The following is a 25,879-nucleotide window of genomic DNA, read 5'->3' as shown; positions in this document are numbered from 1 at the left end:
CTTGCTGTAAATGCTCATTTTGTCCTTTATGATAATTTTGTATTGGAACAATCTGATACTTTAAGACAAAACTACTCTCTTAATCCTTAAAAAACAAAAATACATCCACATCTTGTATACACAGTTGTAATAATGGCAGCATTTCAGTATTCCATCTTACTTAAATTTTATCCAGGTATCTGAAGATTTTGCATTAATTAATTCAATTTAATATTGGATTAAAAGTTTAAGTTAATTAAGGATCTTGAGGATGATGTTTAATCAGATGGGCATTAAATATAAGCACTGTAAATGTAAAATATTTGTCAAGGTTATAATTTAAGCACATAATTTTAATTTTCTTAATTTTAAATATTTAATGGAAATACTATTAACTTATCTGAGCAATATGTAAATATGAGAACTCAGAGACATTCATATTTGTAGTCTTTTGATGGGAAAACCCAATCTTATAAAGTCATAAAAATCCTGTAAAATAACAAAATGCACTTGTATTATGTACATGTTGATAAGGGATAATACTATAGCTGTTTTTAAACCAATATTATAAACCAATCCAAGGATTCGTCTTGATTAAATATACTCTAAAAAAAAAGCTCTGGCTTTTTTTCTATAAGAAGAATTTTCCTTTCTCTTAAAAGTTTGGTATACTTATTTTAACTTCAGCTTCCTTATTCTTTGGGATTCTGGGAGTGTTATATTCATGCAAGCACTTATCCAGAGTAGACCTCCTTGTAGATAGAGTCTTTGTTTCTCATGAACAAATAACATCTTAAAAAAAAAAAAAAAAAAAAAGGCTCTTGTCTGAAGCTGTAACATTGTGTGAATCAGCAGACGCAAGTGTTCTTCCCTTCTCCACAACCTCTGCACCACCTTGGCCAGAGCCTCCGGACCTCTGCGCTTCTCTTTCCACCACACCATTGTCTCTGTTAGTGCGTTACCCACACAGTGGCCAGAGAGGGCTTTGTACACACGAAAGCCTTCTGTCCTTCCTGGTTGAAGCTGCTTGCGGGTTCCCAAAGCTCGTACAATAGCCTTCCAATATAGAAACACAGCTTTCATGCATGGTTTCTGATATCAATGTATTGGAAATGAAGATGCCCAAGGATGTTTGTGAGTAACTGGGTTATTTATACCATTACCTTACAGGTATTACATGTCTTCGCACCTCCTGACAGTGTTAAGGCGCTGGAAGGTCCACTTGAGCCATGTGGCAGTTTATACCAAGTTCCAAAGGAATAAGCTCACGCCTCCCAGTCTAGCTGGTTTGCTCCCTGGAGAATCAAGGATCATCCCATGTGTATCTTTCCAACTTCATCCTATGGGATTGTTCTTCTTCAAAAATGCTTTGCGTTGGGATCAACGCTTTGCTTTCAAGATTTCTCATCCATTCTGGACAAGTGCTTGTAGTAGACCTCCTTTATTTTGAGAGCATTTAAATTTTAATTTGTCAATGTTCTTCAGATTAGGGTATATTTCACATTTACATGAGGAGAGGTACAGAGTCTTCTCAATTACAAACACACAGACACATAAAAGCATTCAGCTTCCATTGCACAACATCTACAAGAGGTTAGATGTACTCTAGAAACCAAAACCCACAAGTACAAATCTAAAGGGCAGTCCTGCTTTCCAGTGGTTATGCAATATTTTAAAAAAATTTTAAGAGAGAAAGAGATAATGTGTACATATGGTGGGGGGCAGGCAGAAAGAGAGAGAGAGGGAGAGAGAGAGAGAGACAGCAAATCTTAAGCAGACTCCACACCCAGTGGAGACCCCAAAGTGGGGCTTGATCTCATGACCTGACCTGAAATCAAGAGTCTGTCACTTAACTGACTGAGCCACCCAGGTACCCCTCCAATGGGTATGCAATATTTTACAATGTATTTGCTGTCAGTTCACAGATAGACAAACAGGTAGGTAAAAAATGACTGACAAAGGTATGGACAGACCAACAGACCTGACCAGGAACCAGAAACAGAAAATTAGAAGAGGGATGGGAAGGTGACAGCAAGAAACAGAATCAGCAAAGGTAAAGCCCTAGCGTCACTTGGGATTCACTTCTGCGACAGTATCTCCTCAGGTTTGAGGACCCCAAGAGGTGCTCTTCTCAGAAAATGTAATTGGCAGTTCTGTCCACTTGGACATGTCAGTGGAACATCCATTAAAACGGTCAACGTATAATTAAAAAAAATAAAAAGATGAATATTAAGTTGAGTAAATATATGCCAAAATGTATTTGACTTATTTTATCAAGTAAACCCACAGAATAGAAAAATTGATTGGAAAAAAACCTTTGAGAATCAGGGAATATGTAAGTCTATCAGGAAAAGTGTACTGAAGGTATTTGCTAAGTTAGAGGCAAAATTGTTTAATGCCTTACAGGGCATCAAAACTATATAATTTAGGATTCTCTTCTCTACCCAACCAAATTATTAGCATCTTTGTAGATAAAAATCAATAAGTTATCCTGCAACTTCACAGACTCTAGGCCCTAATCAATAGTAAATAACAGAAAAGCAAATCCCTTAGAGACATAAATAATCCTGGGTGCGCAGTTAAAGCCTATTCCAGTGTGATATTAGGAGTCAGGCAATCATCCTCTTTCCTATTTCCACGTTTTAGATAATTTTTCTTAATGCTGAACAACTAGCAGGAAAGAAGCTAGTGCCAAATGTTTCTAGGGCAGACCGGTATCTTTTGATTGTTGAGGATTGAAATTTGGGGTTGCTCTGAATTTAATATTTTGCTCATTCTCCATAGTTCATATTAAGAAGGTGGACATTTTTCTTGCACACCATACAAAATTGGATGAAGACCTGGGAGTGGGAATAATTTCATCCTCAACAATATCTTATCTTTTTATAGCAAGAACTCTAGAGAGCAATTGGAAAGCAGCCAGGGCAAATATCCCTGGCTTCCATTTCCCTTTTGCCATTGTAGCTGTTTCTAATTACCCCCCTCTGGAAATTTTGTACCAACTTCAATTCCATGCTAAAATGCTCATTACTTCCATGTAATAAAACTGGCCCAAGTGCATTTAGTTGCAGAAAATAAAGTTTCTGCCATAAACACAGATACTTTTAATACACACTGTAATGGAATGATATTTTCTTCAAAAACAACTTGGAAGTGTCTTGTTAGAAACCTCATTAATCCACACACTTACTCCTGCACCACCACACATGCATATCCACCCACATAAACCAACTAAACTTTTTTTAAAATTATGATGGCTATTTTTATTTGGTTTTATTTGTGTGTATCTTTCCACCCCCAGATTTTCCAGTGAACATCTGTCATTTGTTTAATTGGATGCAATATTAGCCAACTGCTAGGCTTTTACTCCCTGTTTCATTTTCATCTCCTTCCATTCCTGACCTGGTTTGACATATTATAGAGAAATGTCAAAAATTCCCCAGTAAAGTCCCTAAAACACCTGCAGCCTGTTTGAGCTTGATTGCACAGCAGCTGATGCTGATTGCAATGGGAGCAATGGTGGTTTTTCTCAGGCTTTCTAACTAACTCATAGAAATGAGAGCAGAAGATGACAATTGGGGCATTCTTCAATTGTCTCATGTTGTTCCCACAAATACATTTACAGGTTACACAATTCTAAAGATGAAACATTAATATTTGTGGGACAGGATGCATATCTAATGCAAGAGGTTTCCAAACAAAGGAGATTCTCTTTAATTACACTTTTCCATACCTTAAAAATGTATTCCAGCCATTGAAATGATTTTGTGACTCACTCAAAGCTTGAAATAAGTATTGAGTCAGAAAAATTGGGACTGTTTTGAAGCCCTTTAGAAACTGTAGAGTGAAGGCTTATGGGTGGACAGTTTCATGCCCAAATGACTTTAATTTTTTATGTTCTTTCCTGGGAGGGACCTTCCTCCTGTGTTACATGGCATGGATAATGTAGGAATATGTGATTCTTCTGACAAAGTCATGACATTAGTCATTTTTCTGTTTGACTATTCCATTGATTTTACACTGATACTTTTCAGATTAATGAGACCTCTATTATGAATAATGAAACGTTTTGAGGATGCCTTCAAATGTCTGTGAATTATATCTGTGGCTTAATTTTTGTCTTGTCTGAAGTGATCAGGGACTTTTTGGCTTCCCAACAAACTCAGCATGGAAACCTTTCTGAAAGCTCTGTGTGGAGGTGTTAAGCTGCCCTGAAATAGACTTCTTAGAGGAAGAAACCAGAACAGAATGTTCACATAAAAGTGCTAGGTTGGATAATAATCATATTTAGCACTTATACAGTGGTTTTCATTTCCCAAACACTTTACAAACAGCAACTAAATAAACCTTTCAACATCCCCATTAAATAGATAAATAAGGATTATTATCTTAGCATTCTGTTTGGTGGAGAAAAAAAATCTTTACTGGTTTGTAACTGCAGGAGGAGACTATTTCAGAATAATGATTCCAACTCCTGCATCTGGAAGCCAGTCTCCAGCTCTACCTGTTCCAATTTTCTTTTTGAGGGAACTGATTAATCGGTGCTAGAGTTAACCATTGTGAAAGTTCAGTCAATGCCATTTCTCTCCGGTGTTGTAAGTTCAAAGAGATACTAAGAGATGAGTGCCTGGGAAGGTTCCATTATAGTCTCAACTTGATAAAGAAAAAATGAAAAAAAAAAATCTGAAATCTGTGAAGGAAGTGAACTGCCTGGGTCTCTCTCAGTTAGCGAGTTCCCCTGGTTAGCATTAATGATGCTTTGCAAGCCACACAATTAAACCCTCACCAAGACCTGGTTGAAGACAGCATACTGCTTATATTTAGCAAGCTTCTGAGATTGCAACTCTTTCAACAGCTGGGAGTACATTTATTTCCTCTCCTATTATTTTCTCAAGGGCACAGAGAGTCATTACCTACCTATTCCAGCCTCAGGGAAGATCTTTCACATATATTTTCTGTTTGTTCCACTTTCTGCTGAAACTTTTTTTTTTCTCTGAAAAAAAGAAATTAATAGCCTCTTTGTGTTTATAGAAGGCATGTGGACATACTTTTCTGCAACTGAAGTACAATTGGTTTACAAATGTTGGTGTGACACAGATAAGCCCTCATGTACCATCTTGTGTCATTTGATGGCTTTGTTCTTAAAAACTTCAAAGTGCAAAATCAATTCTCATTTATGTTCTTCTGTTCCAAATGAAAGACTTCTTAAGATGTATGGAACAGTAGTTGAGAGTGCGGGTTCTGGCATAAGTCTGCCTCATCAACTTATTTAATCACACCAAGACTCAGTTTCTTAATGGTAAAATAGTATCATTGACAATATTTGCCTGAGTAGATTGTTTTGAGGATTAATGATACAAAGTATTTAAAGTAGGAGCACAGGGAGGGACCTATGGAAGGACTCAATAGATGTTAGAAATCACCTTTACCATCATCATCGTCACCATCATCCTCACTGTCATCAATGTTATAATTTAAGAACAGAAAATAAGATTTGTACTTAGAGAACCAGTAACTATAACCTGAAATTAATTGGAGTCTATACAATTCATCTTTGTTTTACTTGATCCCTGGAGAACTGATTCAGCCATAGTGACAATAGAATCATGGATTTCTAGAGTTTAGAAGGAACTCGAAGACACAAGGTCAAGTTAAGTAAGCTTGTAGCTAGAAAACTCAAAGAAAGCTTCGATTCATTCATATCAATAGTCGAGTAGAAGAAGGGAATGATTTCCTGAATGTCTGGAAAGTTGTAAAGCCCAGAAGCAGGGAGTGAGAAATTTCAAACAGTGGCAGCCGAGAAAACAGATGACTTACTCCCCTTAAATTTCAGAAGGTCAGGAGCCATCTGCAAGTACAAGATACTAGAAACCCAGAGGAAGATGGTCAAGCCAAGGGCACAAGCAGCCTGTGGGTAGGGCATAAGGTAGCAGTATGAAGCCTTCATCTAGATGGCTGCCCAGGAGGGACCCTGGCTCTGTGGAGAAGCCACGACACACAGTATGGACAGGAACAGCCCATAGCTGTGCTGATTAAATGAGTGATGCCCCTCTTCTCCCTTGTGGTCTACCAGAGAGCCACAAATAGGGGAAGTGGTTCACACTCAGTGAGACTCAGTGAGGTAACACAAAGCAAAGGAGCTGGGGGCCATTCAGGTTGTCCAAAGTATCCTCTTAGTAATTTTAAGAATTTTGGAATTTGAGGTTGTGGATGAAATTTATTAGGATGTAAATTTCTTAGTAAGCTAGTAGACACTTGGAAGTACAGATATTTAGGATTTTTAAAAAAAATATATTTATTTCTTCATTTGAGAGAAAGAGAGGTTGCACATGTACATGAGCCATGAGCAGGGGTAGGGGCAGAGGGAGAGGGAGAGAAATAGAGAGAAGCAGACTCCCCACTGACCATGGAACCTGATGAGGGGCTTGATTCCACAACCCCAAGATCATGACCTCAACCAAAACCAAAAGTCAGACACTCAACCGACTGAGCCACCCAGACGCCCCAGATATTTAGGTTTTATCCACTTCTTTCTTTCTTTATTTGGATGTTCCCTTCAAAAATATCTATTGAATGAAACAAATATGAGCATGAATGAGACATTTACATTACAATTCCATGTACAAAGAGTTATATATTCTGTATTATGTATTCATGGACTCAAATAAACCAAAATACATATAAGAAATGAGATAGGGGAATTTAAAATATTCTTAATATTTAGTTTTCCTTCCTTGTCATATTCCAGAGTGGTGAAACACTTATTTTTAAACTATATTACATATGTAATATAGACATACTTTCTCATTATACATGATTAAAAATGTAGAGAAGTGATTAGAATGTAGCATAAAAATTCCCTTTGAATTTTCCCATCCTCCTACCCCATGGCTGTCAATGATTCTGTGTACTCTCAATTTTCCAATGTATGCATGTGCACATAAATATATAGCTTAATTAAGATCATATTATGCAATTATTAAGGGACATACTTTGATAACAGTATGTCTTGAAGATTTTTTCATGTCAGTTTTTTTAGGTCTCCAGAGTGTTCCATAAAATGTGTGTGCAATAACTTATTTATTGGTGAGCATGCATTTTCTCCTTTCCTTCTGCTACTGAAACAAATTATACAAAGAGCATTTCCATGCACACATCTTTGGGCACATGTAAAGTAGCATTGCTGGATCATAAGCTAAATATAGTTATAATTTTGATATATATCGCCAAATTAGCTCCTAAAAGACTTCACCAATTTAAAATTCCACTCGCAGTGTTTGAGACCAGGGAGGGAGTGAATATTATTGGTATTCTGTGAAAATGTGTTTGTGAACTTGTTACCGAAAGATATTGTAATTGGAATGCCAATTTTCTGAGCTAAAAAAATATTGTAAAGACTTACTAATGATGTTTCCCCAAAGTACTTTCAAGGTTGGTTTAGGATCTGCATTGCTACTGATGAAAGGATTTTTTGTGGAATCAATGTTATATAGGCTCCTACAATGCTTTCCTCTGTCTCTTTTAAATAAAATTTTATTATTTTATAAACATAGTTCGAATATCTTTTCATTTTCATTTTCCACCTCCTTTGAAGGGAAAACTGAGAGGGACTAGGTGAGAGTACCCATGTCATTATGGAAGCCAGAAGTAATCCCACCAAATTCCATCAAGGGTCCGACAATTTAAAGCCATGCTTGTGATTGAGCATGCCGTTCCTTTTGTGGTTTGAGGATTCTATGTAAAATGTTCAAATCAGGGATGACAACTGAGGCAGAGTGAAAGGGATATTGAAATAAGAATAGGCCATTGAAATATAGCAAATAGAAAGAAGGAGTATAGCTTATCAGTTGGATAAGGGACTCCAAGATATATGAAATAGACTCAAGAAAATGAAATTAAATATAGTTCTTCAACAATTGAAATGCAGTCTACAAGTACCACATGGCATAATTGACCTTGATATGGACCTAAACCAGTGATGGGGTAGGAGTGATAATGCCAGAATCAATGCCGGCTCATTAAGATTCCCAAAGCACCAGGAGCAATTCTCTTGTTTCCAAGAAACTGAGAGGACGAATGGAAACTGATAAAGATGATCACATGTAAAATCCAAAATAAATACAGTAATAAGAAATCCACAATGCTTATAATAACGTAAGGTCTGTTACCTACATTTTTTTCCCTGTTTAGCATTACAGGAACTCTGTAATGTGCATAAGCAGTAGTAAAGGTATATTCCATTGACAGCTGAGAAAGTTGAGATACAGAAGAGATCATCACTTAGACCAATCTTTAATCAGCAGAAGACACAACCACCTAAGTTTAGGAGTTTTGATTTCATATGCTGTGTTCTTTCCAATAGTAATACCCTACCTACTAGCCCAAAGCTAGAGTTTTGAGTCCATCAATCAGTTTAAATATTCCATAACCCTATGGCATGACCCTATTTCTTATAGAGTTGAGTAGAATATAACGTGGGTCATCTATGCTCCTCATCCATCTGGTTATTGAAGTTCAAACAGGACATTGTCAACGAGTAGTGTGCCTGGGAGATGATCTAACAGTATAGGTCATGGGAGACCTCATGGAGAAAGGGCTCCTGGAGAGAGAAAAGGCCCCATGGTGCCTGAAAACAGATGGCATGTCTCCTTTACCTCAATGGGTCGTGCTGACAGATGTGCTAAATTGTTTGATTCTGTATTTTGTCCTTGAGACTTGCCCAAATATTTTCTTTCCAGAAGCAATAATATATTGGTTTTTCTTTGGGAAGAATGGGTATTTTATGTACCTCATCTTGTTTGTTCTGAGATTTTTAAGGATTTTTTTTTATCAGGTTTTTTGAAATTCATGGTGTGTAATCTCTGACCACTTATTCTCAGCCTTTTGAAATAGACAATTTCACAGAATCCTCTTGGAAAGGAGGAGTGAATTTCTGCCTTTCTAAGTGTGATTTGTTTTAGAAATGTTGGGAACAAGGGACGCCTGGTTGCTCAGCAGTTGAATGTCTGCCTTTGGCTCAGGGTGTGATCTCGGAGTCCCTGGATTGAGTCCCACATTGGGTTTCCCGCATGGAGCCTGCTTCTCCCTCTGCCTATGTCTCTGCCTCTCTCTCTCTCTCTCTCTGTCTCTCAGGAATAGATAATTACAAAATCTTAAAAAAAAAAGAAAGAAAAAGAAATGTTGAGGATGCAAAGGGATGCCATCACTCCCTATCTATGAATACACTAATTCCTCTATGCTGTGGAAAGATGCTGAGATGACCCTATAACCTTATAGTGTGTCAGTAGAAAACTAAATCCCTAAGTGCCCTCTGCTATAAAACTGAGATTTCACTGGGTACTGTCTATGGTTCTTTTGATTCCCTTTTTCCATGTGTCCTTTTTAATCATAGTACCAAGCACTGTGTACAGCAAAGAGAACAGCTCAATAACTCTTAATGGATGAGTCTTTGTTAAAAAAAAATAATAATGTTTTAAAATAGTTTCCTTATTTTCTCCTTCCCTACTCCTTCCCTCTCTTCCTTTTTCCTTCCTTCCTTCCTTCCTTCCTTCCTTCCTTCCTTCCTTCCTTCCTTCCTTCCTTCCTTCCTTCTTCCCTCCCTCCCTCCCTCCTAGCCTCCCTCCCTTACTCCCTGCCTCCCTCCTTCCTTCCTTCTCCCTCCCTCTCTCACTTCCCCCTCTCTCTTGCTTCCTTTTTCTTCCATAATTCTTGCTATATGCTTTCAATAAATATTTATCGAGCCCCTGCACTACACCATTTGTTTCTCCAGTTGCTGAAATTCCAGGAACTGGTGAAATATCCTAAAAGATAGCCATAATAATTGCTACTAAAATTTTACAGCTTACAAAACTCCTTTAATCATACTCTTTTATTTAATCCCCATAGGAAATATTTACATAGATATTATTAATTTCATCCAGCAAATTAAAAAAAAAAAGTGAAAATTAAGTGACATGTTCAGGGCCTCCAGGGAGTAGGAGCAAAGCCAGGGCCATTTTTAGAATGCCGGCAGTCTAAATCCAGGACTCTTCTATGTCACATTGTCTCTTCAAAGATGAAAATAGCCTGCGTTATCATCAAATCAATGTTGCCAGCAATTTTCTAGAGAGGACCACACAAGCTGTGGCTTATCAAGAAATGCATGTTGTGTCTTCTCCGTTAAACTTTTATTGAAAAGAGGACTGTATATTGTTCTCATGTGTAGAGTAGTTTAGTCATTTCAAGATCAAAGTGGTTGGTTTTCACTGTCCTTGCTGGCAGATGCCAGTTTTCCTTTCCTTTCTTGGACCACATTTACCTGGTGATCCCATCCTCTGTCCAACCACATGCCTCAGATTGACACATTTAGCTCAGAGTTCCCCCTCCAAGTTTTTAGTTTTTAATAACTTTCCTACTCATCATGCTACAATTGTTCATATAAACCACTCTTTAAAGAGTTTTCCTTTCCAGACATGCTATTCCTCTAAACTTAACTCATCCTGCAAGGGCCACAGAGTGACTCTGGCTTTGTATTGTCCTCACTGCTGAGCACACATGTACACATCCCTGCAGGGGTGAAGACAATACACACCATCTTCGTGTGTGAAAAGAAGAGGTACTATTGGTACTAATTAATTCTATATCAATAGTATTACAAAATCAAATGACCTTTTAATCTTTTCCTTTTATTTCCTCAATATTCTAGTAACTAACATCTGTAAAAAAAAAATCTTTCTGGGTTTTCCTTTATAAATCAAAGAAGGCATTTGTTTTAAAATGTGAGGCACTCTTGTTGGAATGATATAACTAGGATAACTCTATGAATTCCCATGAAAATTCAAGGTCAGCTCTTTTATCACGTGAATATATCCATCATAACCCTGCATTTTAAAGACTTTTTGCTGGTCCTCAACCCTAACCACACATTAGGATCACTCAAGGAGTTTTTTTTCTTTAAACATCAATGCCCAGTTGTCTTTTCCAGAGACTCAGATTTAACTGGTGTGAAGGGCCCAGCCGTTAATGTATTTTGAATGTCCCATGATTGCTTCCAGCAGGAGGAGGACTGTGGTGAATGAACAGCTCAGTAGATGGCAGGTCTTCTGCTGATGGTGGCCTGTCTCTACCATGAGCACCAGAATCCCACAAAACCTCTTATGTGGACCTGGGAATCTATGCGAGAAATAGCCAGGAGAGCACTTGTTTGAAATTTAAATATACCTTCCAGTGTCTCTCAAAGTGGAGGCTAAAGGCACACTCTCTCACTATCAATTCCATCGGTTGTTACTGAATCAGAGTACATCAGAGTGGTGGTGTTCTTAACATGTTATACATTTTACTTATTTGTTTGACTCTTTGTGATGTCAATGAGGGCTAGGATTTTCATCAGTTTGGCTTATAGATTTATTCCTAGAATCTAGAAGAATTCCTGGTACATAGGATCAATAACTATTTGCTGGATGAATGATGAAGTGAATAGTGATATCCAGAGGGGTTGAATAGCATTACCAGCATTGCCCATCAAATTAATAATGAGAAGGAGAAGCATAGCCTTGACAGCTGTCAGTGGGAACTGGCTTGCGTGAGCAGCTAGGTCTTGGTGTTCTGTTGCATATAAACAATTTCACAGAACACGATTATCAGGCAAGTTCACTCTGAGACCATGATGGAGTGAGACAAAAACCAGACCCTTCCATAATCACATTTAAGCACAGACAAAACATATACACTATGCAAAGCATAAAAGTGTCCAAACATGTCCTCTCCTAGCTAGCAGTTGTCACTGCTGTGCTGAACCTTGCAGTGTTAGTTATGCTCCTCAAGATACCTGTATCATAAGAGTTCTATGGCTGTGATAACAAATTGCCACAAACTGGGTGGCTGAAACAAAAGAAATTTATTGTTTCACATTTCTCAAGACCAGAAGTTTGAAATCAAGGTGTTGTCAGGGCCATGTTCTAAAGTCCACAAAGAACACTTCCTTGTTTCTTCCAGCTTCTGGGTACTAATGACACTCCCTGTCTTCTGACTGACTTACTCAAGTCTCTTCCTCCATATCATATTGCCTTCTCCTATTACATTTGTGGTCAAATCCCCCTCTGCTTTACTCTTTCTAGCATACTCAGGATAGCATTAAGCCTCAGCTGTATAACGCAGGATATTGTTTGGATCTTAAGATCCTTAACTGAATCACATCTGCAAAGATTTTGCTTGTTTATTTATTTTTAAATAAAAAGTAACATTCCCAGGCTCCAGGGATTGGTACCTTGTGGCCTTTGGGGAAGGATGTTGTTTAGCTAATGTCTACTAAATGTTCTACTAAACTTCTATGTCGGACCCAAATTGAGCAAAGCACTTCTTCCTTGAACCCCTTCACCCCCACCCAAAGCTACCTACCCCAAACCAAAATTCTGCAACAAACTCCTCTTAGCTTATTTTTAATGACATATCTCATGGTTTCCCTGGTGATTTGAACTCCCTTGTTACAACAAGTAATAAAACCAGTTTTATGTGACACAGATGGGCTCCTCCTGGTTGTCCCTGGCTCATGGGTATGACCACAACTTGTCTTGCTTATACCTATCTGATACTAGACCTCAGGATTTCAATTGTCCCAAGGTTTCCTTTTTCCCTAAAATATCTTGTTATCAGTGAGAGATCTAAATCAGTGATTTCTATAAGGCACAGGAGGTTATCAGTTCTTTAAAAATCTTTGAAATTTATGTACAATTGCAAAATATTTTAAGGCATTTTATTCTCTTAAAGAAGTGTAAAGAATCACCCTGATTTTTTGCTATTAGATATAATTTAAGTTGTCACTACACCCTTAGCTCAGAAGTATAAAATATTAAACTATTTTTAAACTTATTCTGGAAGTTAAATATATTTTTAAATGTATTGCGTTGGATAAGGGGCAGAGGTTATCATTCTAAATGACACTTTGTATGAAGTTACATATTATTTCTGGTACCTGTGGTTTTTTCTTTCAAAATATTGTCACCTGAAGTGACCTCTCAGTAAAGGTTTTTGCAAACTAGAAATCTCTGATGTGTGTATGTTAAATTCGATTATAGAAATATACCTTAAAGAAAAGGCACAGGTACAAATATTTAAAAACAGTGCATCAGTATGAAAGTGGAGATAATGGTACATGAAAAGAACAGCCCTGACAAAAATTATGTTCAGTCAACTATACAGTTGTATAGTGTATGAAAGGGAGAGCAGCAACAGATTATAGCAGGGACTAGACTCAGAAGTCCCCTTTTCTCAGTCATTACATATTAGAAGTAAACAATGATTTGGGGATAGTGTAGGTAGCTTCTCTGCTTTTCTCCATGATGGAGTGGTAGTGTTCTTTACCAGCTTTCTCTTGCCATATCGTTTGTGGAGTCCTTGCCTTAAAAATAATTAGAGATAACCAGTGTCATGAATATATCCTGTAGACACCTGAATCTATGACTTAAATTATTAGCATTCAGAGAACTTAAATTCTTTAAATATTGTTATCAAAATCTACACCAAAGTGTTTGTCCATTAGGACATGAACTATGAAAGATAAGAAGCATGTGTATTTGTGGTTGGCTAGAAATCGTGCTAGACTCATAGCAGAGATATGAGTGCACACAAAACCTAGCATTCACTGAACTCTTCAAGTATCAAAGTCCTCCATTCAGACTTCCAGGTAGAACTACCTATGGGATTTTTAAACCATATGAATGGTTAGGCATTTTCCAGAACAGTTTACTCTGAGTCACCAGTGAGGAGGACTAGATATTGAGGTTAGGATACTGAGCTTCTCATCACATCTCTGCCTAAAAGTGTGTGCTGCATAAGAGGAAATATTGAGCTGTTTAAACCCAGATCCATTGTACTTTATGGTAGACAAACTAAAAGAATAGTGGGAAGCAGCCAGCTGGTCTGACATTTAGGGGGAACTGATCACCTTGACTGCTAAATATACACTTTTGCTTAAATATGAGATAAAAAGAGTAAAAAGAAAGTGCTGCCATGTTTTCAAATACAGTAAAGGGAGGAAAAAAAGGTATGAGGAGAAAAGAGGGTCTCTAAAAATGCTGATGATAAGCAGCTAGAAGGATGATATCCTTTTAATACTCAGCTAGCAGATCCATTGCCCAGGGTTTTTGACAGTGCCAGCTGTCCAAGAGAACACTTTCTATGGAGAATACAGAAAACTAGTTGGGAGATGCCACATGATCCAGAGAAGTGAAACTTCAGAGTGAGGAAGAAGTCTCAGACCAGACTACAGTGCCAAACCACAGGGAAAGAATATAGTCAGGGGGAAAAGGAAAGGAAACACATTCCTTGTTCAGAATGGACAGTAAAAATGATGGTAAACTAACACATCACCTAGGCTCCACGATGAGAGAGAAGGATGAGAACTGACAACTTATTTATGGAGCTCCCTAGCAAGCTAGAAACCATACTACTGAAGTGGATACTTGTGGTGGACCAAAAGGGCTTTCCCTTAGTTAATCCAGCGCTTCAACAGGCAAGTGGTGGGGAAATATTGTAGAAGTCAAGGAAATGTAAAGAAGCAAGTCAGAATTGCAGAGGCATATCAAGGAGTGGAGACTCTTCTTAAAATTTGAATAATGGGACACTATTTGGGAAATCACGTGTGTGTGTGTGTGTGTGTGTGTGTGTGTGTGTGACAGAGAGAGAGAGAGAGAGAGAGAGAGAGGAATTAAACTTACATTGCTTCTAGCAGTGTCTCAGTTTGAGATGAGGCCCCAATGAACATATTAAGGGGCACAGATATAATCCAGGCTGTGATAGAAGCCATGTAATTAGATTGCTTGGGGAAATCAGGTTAGCCTGAGCCATCCATAGGGTTGACTCAGTCAGGAAGAATTAGAAAACAAGGTATTGAAAAATACATGAAGAGCAGAAAGTAATCCTAGATTCAGAGAGAAAATTTCTTGAGCAGGATACCTCAGAGATAGCAATATTATTACATAAGCCCAGGAACCTCTACCACCCATATATCAAAACGAAGATTAGCACAAGATACCTCAGGACACAAGCTCCTGGAATGTACTGATTTGCTGAATTTTACTTAGGGAGCTGAAGCCTTTTAAATTAGTAAGGACATACCCAGAAAATTGCCCATACAAAATCCAAAAGATGCACTGAGATTCAAAATATAGGCAGTCAGAAATAGCATTTAGTGATACTGGGACCCATGGGATGATTTCTCTGGTAGGTACAAAGTTCTTTAAAGTTGTGTAAAGGAGTAGAAAAATAAAACCAGATATTTTGGTGAAACAGTAAAACAGCAGGGACTAGCATGGTACATGAAACCTAAGAGAACTAAGGTTAAATTGGAAAGAACTAGTAGTTGGTTAGGGATTTTGAAGTGGCATCCCATAAGCTGAATTCGTAATCAAGTGAATATTTTTTTGGGGGGGATACTTTTTGAATTGGATAAAAACAAATTGATTACCTATATAATCATGCAAGAGGCTAAAGAGAAGGCTTTCTTCAAAGCCTGGAACTAACATCCTGAAGCTCATACACAAAAGAGAAGTGGAAATCTCCAAAAACATAAATAGGAAGAGAAATAGTAAGTTTAAGAAAATAGGTGCAAGACTTGTACACTGCAAACTACACAACTTTGCTGTGAGAAATTAAAGATTTTTTTTTTTTTTTTAAGATTCTACTCATTTACTTGACACAGAGATAGAGAGAAAAGAGAACACAATCAGGGGGAACTGCAGGCAAAGGGAGAGGAAGAAGCAGGCTCCCAGCTCAGCGAGGCTTGACTGCAGGACCCTGGGCTCATGACTTGAGCTGAAGGCAGACTCCATACCCACTGCACCGAGAAATTAAAGATCTAAATAAATGGAGATACATACCATGTGCATGATTGGAAGACTATGTTAAGATGTCAGTTTTTCTCTAATTGATCCATAAAAAAGTTGAAATTCCAGGAGTTTTTCTTTTTTTAGTAGAAATTAATGAAGTGATTCTCAATTTGATGCGGAGATGCAAAGAACCTACATTAGCAAAACAATTTTTTTTTTAAACTTCTACAAAAATGGGATGGCTTTTCCTACCTAATTTGAAGATCTATCTTAAAGCAACAATTTTTTTAAAAAGCAACAATTTAAAAACCTTTGAGTAAACAGAGATATAAGAATTCCCAACAAGCATGTGGAAAGATATTTGACATTGTTAATCATCCAGGAAATGCAAATTAAATACCAATTAGCATGACAGAAATTTAAAAAGACTAACAATACCCAGAGTTGGCAGGGATATGGAGCAACTGGAACAACATTGCTGGTAGGAATGTAAAATAAGACAACCTCTTTGGAAAACATTCTGGAAGTTTCTTATAAATTTAAACACACACCTTTCATATAACTCAGCAATTCCATTCCTAAGTATTTACGTAAGAGAAATAAAAACTTAAAATTACACAACTCCATGACCAAGAGTTTTATAGCATATAAACTATCCCCAGACTAGAAGTGACTTGAGTGTCCATGGTGAATGGATAAACAAATCAGATATATCCATACAATGGATGCTAATTGCTAATAAATTGGAAATGCACTACTGATAACAGCAGCCACATAGATGAATCTGGAAAACATAAAGCTCAGCAAAAGATAAAATAGTATATACTGTTGTATACCATTTGTATGAAATCTTAAAACAGATAAAACGGATCTATATTGGCACAAATCAAATGAGTGGGGAGCGTATGAAGTAATTGCAAAGGGAAGCAAGGTAACTCTTGGAGTTTACAAAAATGTTCTATGTTTTCATTGTGATGGTGCTTAATTGTCAAAATTCATCAACCTTTGCACCTAAGATGGGTGCAGTATACTCTGTATAAACTCTGCCTCCGTGGGTTTCATAGAGATAATATTGAATCTACAGATTAATTTGGGGAGTATTGCCATGTCAATAATATTAAATCTTTCAATTTATGGGGCACTTGACTGGCTCAGTCAGTTAAGGGTCCGCCTTTGGCTCAGGTCATGACCCCTGAGTTAAGGGTCCGCCTTTAGCTCAGGTCATGACCCCTGAGTCCTGGGATGGAGCCTCACATTGGGCTTCCTGCTCAGTGGGCAGCCTGTTTCTCCCTCTCAACCGCTTGTGTTCTCTCGCACATTATCTCTCTCTCTCTCTCTTTCTCTCACTCTTTCTCTCTCTCTCAAATAAATAAATGAAATATTAAAAAAAAATCTTTCAGTTATGAGCCTGAGATATCTTTCTATTTATTTAGACCTTTAATTTTTTTCAACAAACTTTTACAGTTTTAGATGTACAAATCTTGGACTTCTATTATTAAATGTATTCCTAAGTATTTTATCTTTTTTAAAAAAACAACTATAAAAACCCAGTAAACTTGATTTGAAAAGAAAAAAAAAAGATGATGATCTCAATTTATGAGATGAAAATATTTCTAAGATAGACGTTGACTAAAGATGTAGGGGTATAGGAAGATTATATCTGTGTGTGCCTACTTATGAGTGTGTGTGAGTGTATGTGAATGTATTTGCAAAGGGGACACACAAATTCTGGCTTACAAAAGGCAGTGTCCTTACTACCAGTCAGGAGTTAATCGGGAGGGTCACACTTTTAGCTATAACATTAAAAAGTCCTAGGTAAGAAAAAGACCAGTCAACCAGTACAATATAAATGTTTTGCATAATCATAAAATAAACAAAACCCAAGTTGAAGAAAAATCTTTCTCTCAAAATTGAATGCAGAGTAAAAAAAAAAAAAAAAGGGAATCTAATTATGTATTCAATTGGTTCCTCAACCAGAAACAAAGAATTCTTTCCATGAACAGATGCAGTTTATTCTAATTTTTAAAATATCACAAATTGGTATTGAGTACCATCCAGCATTTTACTGTTTTAGCAGCTGTAACATTTTTGAAGATTTTTAAAAGAGTCATGAGTTGATTTTTTTAACTGTCAAGTCTTGCTGAATCAAGGAAGGTGAATTTGATACTTTTTTTTTTTTTTTTGTCCTTCAAGAATTAACTAAATTTTCTGGGACAGGGATAATGAAAAAAAGAACACCTGGCTTTGAACTCTGTAGATATATTTTCCACATAAGATACTTTGGCTTTTACAGTGTTTCTTTCTCTCTAGAATAGTGATATTAATGGGAAACTGAGAGCACACCTATCTCATCTTGCAATAGAAGCCCTATATAATATCCTTGATCATGTTCTGTACATAACTACAGATCATGCAAACTGTAGATAGTTCTTTTTATTCCCCTTAACATTTGCCAACCCAGAGCTTCATCTTTTTATTTCCAAAGAGACTTAGCTCTCCATTGAGTGATTGAATTCTCTCCACAGGTTTTCTAGGGACCATCACAATAACTGTATGCCCATTTAGACTTGTTTAAGAATTGTTTTTGTTCTCACAGTAGGTATGGCAGAGAGAGAAGAACCATTATAAGTGACTTTATAGAGAATTTTATGTATCTAGTGGGATATAGTTCAAGGAAAACAGAGCTGAAAACAAAGCTTAAAATATCCTTGGGAATGATTGTGTTAATAATAATGATTGTGGTGTTGCTTTGAAAATATTATTTATGTAGAATGATGAAAATTATCAACTTAAATATTTAGTATAAAAGGAAATAGATGTGAACTTAAGATTCATAATTGGAACCTCATTGTCTTTTTCATCTGTGTTTCTGTTTTTATTTCCTGCTGTTTCTTTTGTTGTTGTTGCTTTGGTTACATTATTTGATCTCCTTGTATGTCCAGTTATTTTTGATTGACTGTAAAGCATTTAATATAATATAAAATGTTATAGATGTAATCTAAGCTTGATATGTATGTGTGTGTATATGTGTGTGTGTGTACTTATATATCACATATATTTACATATTTATAGGTTTTCTATTTTATTTTATTTACAGGTTTTCTATTTGTTCTCTGTGGTCAAGTTTACATAATCTATTTCCAGAAGACAAATTACACCTTTGTAATGTTTTTCACTGGAACACTGATAAGGAATTTAGAGATAATCTTCTTTCACTCAGCAAGAAATACAATATACTTTTGCCTGAATACTCTGGGTTACATCCACAGTCTGATTATGTTGATAAGATGTAAGGCTCACTATGCTCTTCCAGGACATTTATGACGTTTTATATTGATGACATTCTGGTTAAAGGGAAGAAATATGAGAAGGCGTGGTAGCCAGCCTCCAAAATGACCCTTAAGGAACTCCTTATGTTGAGGCTCCTGTCTGGTCCCCTTCCATATTGAATCAGTTCTCACCTATGTGACCAATACAATGCAGTAGAAGAACAGTGGTGTGACTTCCAAGAACAAGTCATAAAGGTGTTGATCTCTGGGTTTGTTTGCTTTGAGGGAAGCAGCTGCTGTGTTATGAAGACACTCAAGGAACACTGAGAGGTGCATATGATATGGAACAAACTTGCCGACATTCATATTCCCACCATGTGAGTGACACTTTGGAAGTCCTCTAGTCCCAGTAAGTCTTAGTGGCTGTAAACCAGAGCTGCCCAACCAAGCCATTCCTGAGTTCCTGATGTACAGAGATGGTAGGAAATAATAAGTGACTATAGTTCCTTTTAGTCATTAAGTTTTGCAGTAAGAAGGAGGAAGTGGAGGTAAGGGAAGAAGAAGGGGGGAAAGAAAGCCAAAATAAGTGCCTGGTTTGCAGGAATTTTCAGTTATGGGAAAAAAACACATTCCCCATTTGGGGATATCACTTGTACCAATTTACAAGGTAATATAAAAAAGAGGTAAGTATTTTTTTTAAGGTGGCCAAATGAGTCCAACTAAATAAAAATTACAATATAACAGACCATACTTTTGGTATCAGTTTCAGCAGAACTTTAATTCACTTTAGAAGTGTTAGTCATTAGAGACTTTGCATTGGTTTTATAGGTGGCCTCTACATGATCAAGTATGGCAATCAATGGGATTTATATACAAATTCCAGGTGAAACAAACCAATTAAACACTCCTAACCAAACAACTGTTTCCAAAATAATTGGGCATCATTGAAACGAAGGCCTAATACAACATGTACCTATGGTCACATGAATAGAACTTCCAATAGCAAGATGGGAATAGCAGAGTTAAAATTCTGAACTATTTAAAGAGGTTGCTCAGACTTTGCCTCAATCAAATGAAATACAATTGTACCTCCAGAAAGGACACAAACTCAGGATGGGTCAACATTACTCGAGTGGACAACCGACAAACCACTGGTTCCTCTCCTGTTTAAGCAGCATAGTTTATACCATAAAGTAAAGCTTTAAGGAGATCCTCTGGTTAATTCAGACATCCCTGAGATAATTTACAAAAAGAACACAAAAACTCTGGCTTACAGAATGCAACATTCTTACAACAGTAAGGGGGTGAATTAGGAAGCCCCTGCTTTTAGCCTAATCCTGGAAAATCCTACGTAAAGACAGAACTAGGCCAGTTAGTACAATATCCTTGAATTCCAGGCACTCTGGATGGTCGTAGCAAGCAGAGATATTTAATTTCTCATAAGTTTATAGTTTTCCAGATTTTGCATGATGGCTAAGAGATTGTCTATATGGTCAAGTCTTTGGAAAAAGTTTCTAATTAATAGAAAAACAGTCTTGGAGGAAGCATTAAGGTGCTAAGTAATTCATCAATATCAATTTAAATATGTGGTCTATCAAAATTGTGGAAAAACTTCCAAAAGAACAAATGGAGCAGGTGCATTTGCTGGAGGCATAAAACCTATTTAAAATTGCCTGGGATAATTCGAGATAGTGTCCAATAAGGCCCTTTTTCAGATGCGTGAGGAAGAAAACAGGATATGTCTGGTTTTTCAGGAATTTTTCTTCAAAGTGAGTGAAAGTCAAGAAAGAGGATGTCACTTGTGAATGTGAAATTTTAGAAATACAGTTGTAAAGAGTCCAGATTGATAATTGAATAAATCTGAAGATTAAGTTCCTAGATGGTTGATTCTTGGGAAACAGTGATGGGTGGCTTATATAGGACCTTTATCAAAAGCAGGAAAATCTGTGTTCTCACTGTCACTGTCAACGAGAGAAGGGAGCTGCACTTGTGGCTGTGCAGATCAGCAGAGCCTCAACTGTGGCTGATCAAAATACAATCAGCAGAGCTGGAAAAAACTGTGTACAAGATACAAAACATCTGACATTGGAATTCAGGTATGCGAAATTACTGTAGGGCAAAAATTATGCTGGAATGGGCAAGTGACATGGGTAGACTGTGGATTTTTCAGATCCCATATGAAGTAGCCTGGATGTCAGAAAAGTAGAATAACCTATTAAAAAGGAGTTAAAAAAAATACCTAGATCCAGAATTTAACAGGAAGTGGGCAACATGCTTCAATTCCATGTTAGAGATTCAAATAAAAAAGTCATCAAAAGGGTACCATCTGCTGCCACAAATAATGATGCCCATAGCAGTGGTCAAAGAACATTAACCACACATGTATAGAGTAAAAATTTCACTAAAGGCCAAAAGACCTATAAAGTTGCAAAGAAAAATGATTTTGTCTCCAGCCAATATATCCCAATAGAATTTCTCCAAGCTACAGATAAAGTATTTTGAAGAATTAATCTTCCAACAATAAAATTAACTGGCCCAGGAAAGTAAGACTTTTTGAGATATCTTCAATACTGTCCATTAGAGCAAGAACAACCAGAGGAACTCTCTAACTCTGTTGGCACATGGCGTGCAAACTCAATCTTTTTTCCAAGGAAACTGAAGTTGGAGGTGGAAACAGGACTAATATGTACAACTAGACTAGACAATTTTCACATGATGAAGATTAACAAGCCAAGGATAAATGGATGTTAAGATTGAATGGATGAAATTGACATTGCCTTTTGGAATAATTTGGGTGCTACCTTGGAGCATGGTTGTGATATTAATAGTTATATTAATATATGTTGTATATTAATATAGTGATATTAATTGCTGACAACCTTCATGACCCATTGGGAGATTCTCCTTTATTTGTGATGAATGAGTCTAAGGAAAGAATGACTGTGTGGGCTCTATTCCTGTGTTTGTGGGTACTTCAGGATGGTTGCTTTTCCTGTGGCTGCTTATGTTAACAGGTGGTCTTTTTTTTTTTTTTTTTAATGTAACAGGTGTTGAAGTTGTGCACAGAAATACCTCCTGTGTGCTATGGTGACCCAGATCCACTTTAATGACATTGGAACCCTAATTCTTCCCATCTTCATCAACAAATAAACCACACACAGCATCAATAACCCAGGTATTTGTATATGCACGAGAGCTAGTTGTCTTTTTATACCGGACAAAATCCAGTATGTTAGAGAAGTACAGAAGAGGCTGTGTTCTGAAGGGTGTCAAAGACACTCTACTAATTAGTTCCTTATGAAAAACAAGTCTCATCTCATAACACAGTGTAATCATTTGATGCTTTTTTCAGGAAGCAAAATATCATTTGCTTCTGACATTAATTGGTCAGCCAATTTCATACATTTTGCAATCCTAAGGTTTGCTCTGTTTGAGATGTTAGCCCTGTTTCAAAACAATCAATCAGGAGTTCACTTTTTTATTGTATTTGGAATGACCAGGACCTTTAACAATTCAGAAGTGAAAATTACCTCATGATTTAAGAGAAATGCTAAAGAAAACTCACAGCTCCATCACTGTTTTTAAAACTGTCTTTATTATGAAAATAGACAATAAAATGGAAACTACCTTGTGTTTGTATTAAGGGGATTTCAGAAGCAGATATGTTAAAACTCCACCTCATTTTAGTAAAAATGTGATGTCCTATACTCAGTTTATTTATTCATTTTTATTTATCTAACAAATAATCCCTTCTGAACTAGACTAGCACCCTTCTAGTCACTAGGAATGATGTAAGGCAGAGGAAGACAAGAGTCCTTGACCTCAAGGAAGTTACTTTCTAGTAAGTAGGAAAGACAGACAATACACATATATATAGTCATGTGAAATGCATGATCCTTAAGTGTTAAGTGCTAGAGATGATGAATTGGGGATGGAAATTTGAGATAACTGGCCCCAGAAGGCCTCCTTGAGGAAAAGATTGAACAAAGATAGGAAGAAAATAGTTTTTTTTTTATATATAGCAGAATCAGATTCAGAAACATGTCCTCTAGATACTCCTAGTAGAATCCTGAAAGACAATAGTCCCTTTTAACCCCAGTCCCTACTTTGATACTGCCACTTGTAATGAGAATAAATTCAAAAGACAAAAGTAAAACACTACCATTTTGATGTCACTCAACATGGATGTGAAAGTCATTCTGGAAAGTAGAAGGAAATGTTAATCCCTAGGCATACCTGTTTGTTCACCAGACAAAAATTTTACTGGACTACATTAAGGATATATGATCTTGGGGACTGACTCAGCATAAAGGCCTCATTCTGCATTAAAACACATACGTGGATGGGATTGCTTCAGCTAAGATTTGCAGTTATATAATTTTAGTTCAGGAACAAAGTAATGGGTCTTTCATTTCATTTACAGGTCTCTGAGTCTCCTAGCAATCAAAGACGTAATCAGACATCTAATCCACATTTTATAGGCGGTGTTTAATGGCATCATGACATGTGCATAGTGGGGTGGACTATGATGTTCTCGAGACTTCCTAGAAATCCCAGTGCCCTGGGAAGTTCCATACTTGGTATCCAGGGTACCAGCAATAGAGATTTGTTGACTTATAGAGAATTTGTAATAATTTTCTTACACTCACTTCCGGCCTATCACATCACAGTCTGTCTCAAGTGTTATGTTAGTTTAAGAAGGGGAATCATATTATTTAGGTTTTCAACAACAACAGCAAAATGACAAGAGCCTTCCAAAAAAGAGAGAAATTATCAATTTTAGGGCAATTTTATAACAGATCATCCTACAGTTTTATGGGGATGGTTTCTTGGCAGGTATGCTGTATCACTGGTGCTCATACTTTAATGAATATTATTTTTGAGGCCATACAGAAGAGCATGAATTGGTTGGTCCAGATGTTCAGGGAAGACACTATGAGTGATAGAACAAGTTGGAGCTGCATATTAGGATTAGACTGTTATAAATATGTGGGAATTAAAAAAATATGTGGGAATTGATCCAATATCCAATAAATGATATAACTGAAAGTTTGAAGACACAGCTTGGGGATACGATGGCAGAAAGGAGGCATTAAATGAGCTGAGTACATTGTTACACTGGGCCGTATGGGATTTGGTAAGAAAAGTGACTGGAGAATATAGATATTAGGAGGATTTCAATAACAACATGAGACAAATAAGAGAAGTGATCAAACATAATTGTTTTCTCAGAAAGTTATCACAAAACAGACACAGTGAGACAGTGTTAATTGGAGATGTGCAGTCAGACTTCAGGAAACTGAATATTGAAATCTAAGTTTTGAGTTAATTAAAAAAAATATGAACTGGACAGTTTTCCTGCCTTTCTTATGGGTGCTATATTTCTGGGTAACTGAGTAGCTCTTGTCAAGAAGGGAAGCTCACATTCTGGTTGAAGGGGGGAAACATTATGTTACCATAAAAAAATTAGGCTGCCGTTACTTTTATCCAGCAATAAATCTTACCTCCGGTACTAGTGGGATGATTATATATTTATTCCAGGTATTGTGCAACATAAGATATAGAACATCACCCTTCACATGTTCATATTAAAAATATTTATCATCTATCTAAGTAAGTTTCTATATTTTTCTATCATTTCTAGGAATAACAGAGGATACAGGAACAAGCTCTCAATATCCCCACTTCCCTGGTATTCATATCTTGTTTCATATCCCTTTGAATGTGGCCTGGGCTTAGTGACTCACTTCTGATGAATAGAAATCAACAGTGGTGATGGGCTGTCACTTCTGAGGCTGGGCTACAGAAACAGCCTAGCTTCGTTATTTCTTGCCCTTGATTGTTCACTCTTTCACTCTCTCTGATGGAAATACCTGCTATGTGGTGAGTTGCCCTGGAAAGAAACCTACACAAGGAATTGAGGGCAATCCCCTGCCTATAGTCACCCAGGACCTGAGCCCAACATGGGAGTGAACTTGGAAGAAGATCTTCCCTCAGACCAGCCTTGACTTAACTGAAGTCCCTGCTGATAATTTTATTGATTACTCTGATAATGCTGAATCACAAGCAAAACAACTGCAAGGTAATAAATGTTTTTTGTTTGTTTGTTTCAGATGCTAAGTTTTAGGATAATTTGTTACACAGCAACAGATAACTATCACATAAAGCAAATAGCACCATGAGGAAGCATTTAGGCCAATTTGGAAGGTGGGTATTCTTCATCAAAGCAGAGTGTTGTCATCACAGGGACTGTTGAATATTGGAAGAAACATGAAATGTAATTTCTATTTGTGTCTTGTTTTGCACACAGTTGAGGCAAAAGACATTCCTGGGACTCTCAGAAAAATCTGACTATTGATTGGGTATTGAAGTATATTGAGGAATATATTCAATATACTTATTGATTGGGTATTGAAGTATATTAAGGAATCAGTAATCATGTTAGGATACTATTATTTTGGCTCTGTAAGAAGATATTATTAGAAATACGTATAAGTATTTAAAAGTGAAATATTTCTGTATAGGACTTTATACGTCAGTATAACAGGTGGAATGCATGTGGTTGCATTTCCGTTTATTTGATTCTCCTTCTTGGAGGTGATCTGTTAGCATTTAAAGCATCCTAATTATGAATCTTCATTTATGTGGGAGCCACAAATATTCTTATAGAATTCTACAGAAGAAGGCTTATATTTAACTAAGGGGTACTTAAAAATAATTTTATTTATGAAGTAAAGTGATATGAAAGATGGGGCTTTGACTAGGACATCGTTGCAGTTCACAGTCCCTGCATGAAAATGAAGTACAGGTATGCAAGTGGCTCAGCTG

The 25,879-nt window shown here is 36.8% G+C and overlaps 1 long non-coding RNA gene across 1 annotated transcript; it reads left to right on the top strand.

Moving 5' to 3' along the window:
* The first annotated feature begins 18,885 nt into the window (after positions 1–18,885).
* On the top strand, positions 18,886–25,127 carry LOC140639480 (uncharacterized). Its single transcript, XR_012036196.1, has 3 exons — positions 18,886–19,428; positions 22,099–22,226; positions 24,696–25,127. It is a non-coding gene; the product is annotated as an uncharacterized lncRNA (long non-coding RNA).
* Positions 25,128–25,879: the final 752 nt, after the last annotated feature.

This window comes from Canis lupus, chromosome 9 (assembly GCF_048164855.1).
Source record: "Canis lupus baileyi chromosome 9, mCanLup2.hap1, whole genome shotgun sequence".
NCBI lineage: Eukaryota > Metazoa > Chordata > Mammalia > Carnivora > Canidae > Canis > Canis lupus.
Note: the sequence above shows the minus strand (reverse complement) of the source record. Positions and strands in the feature narration are given on the sequence as shown.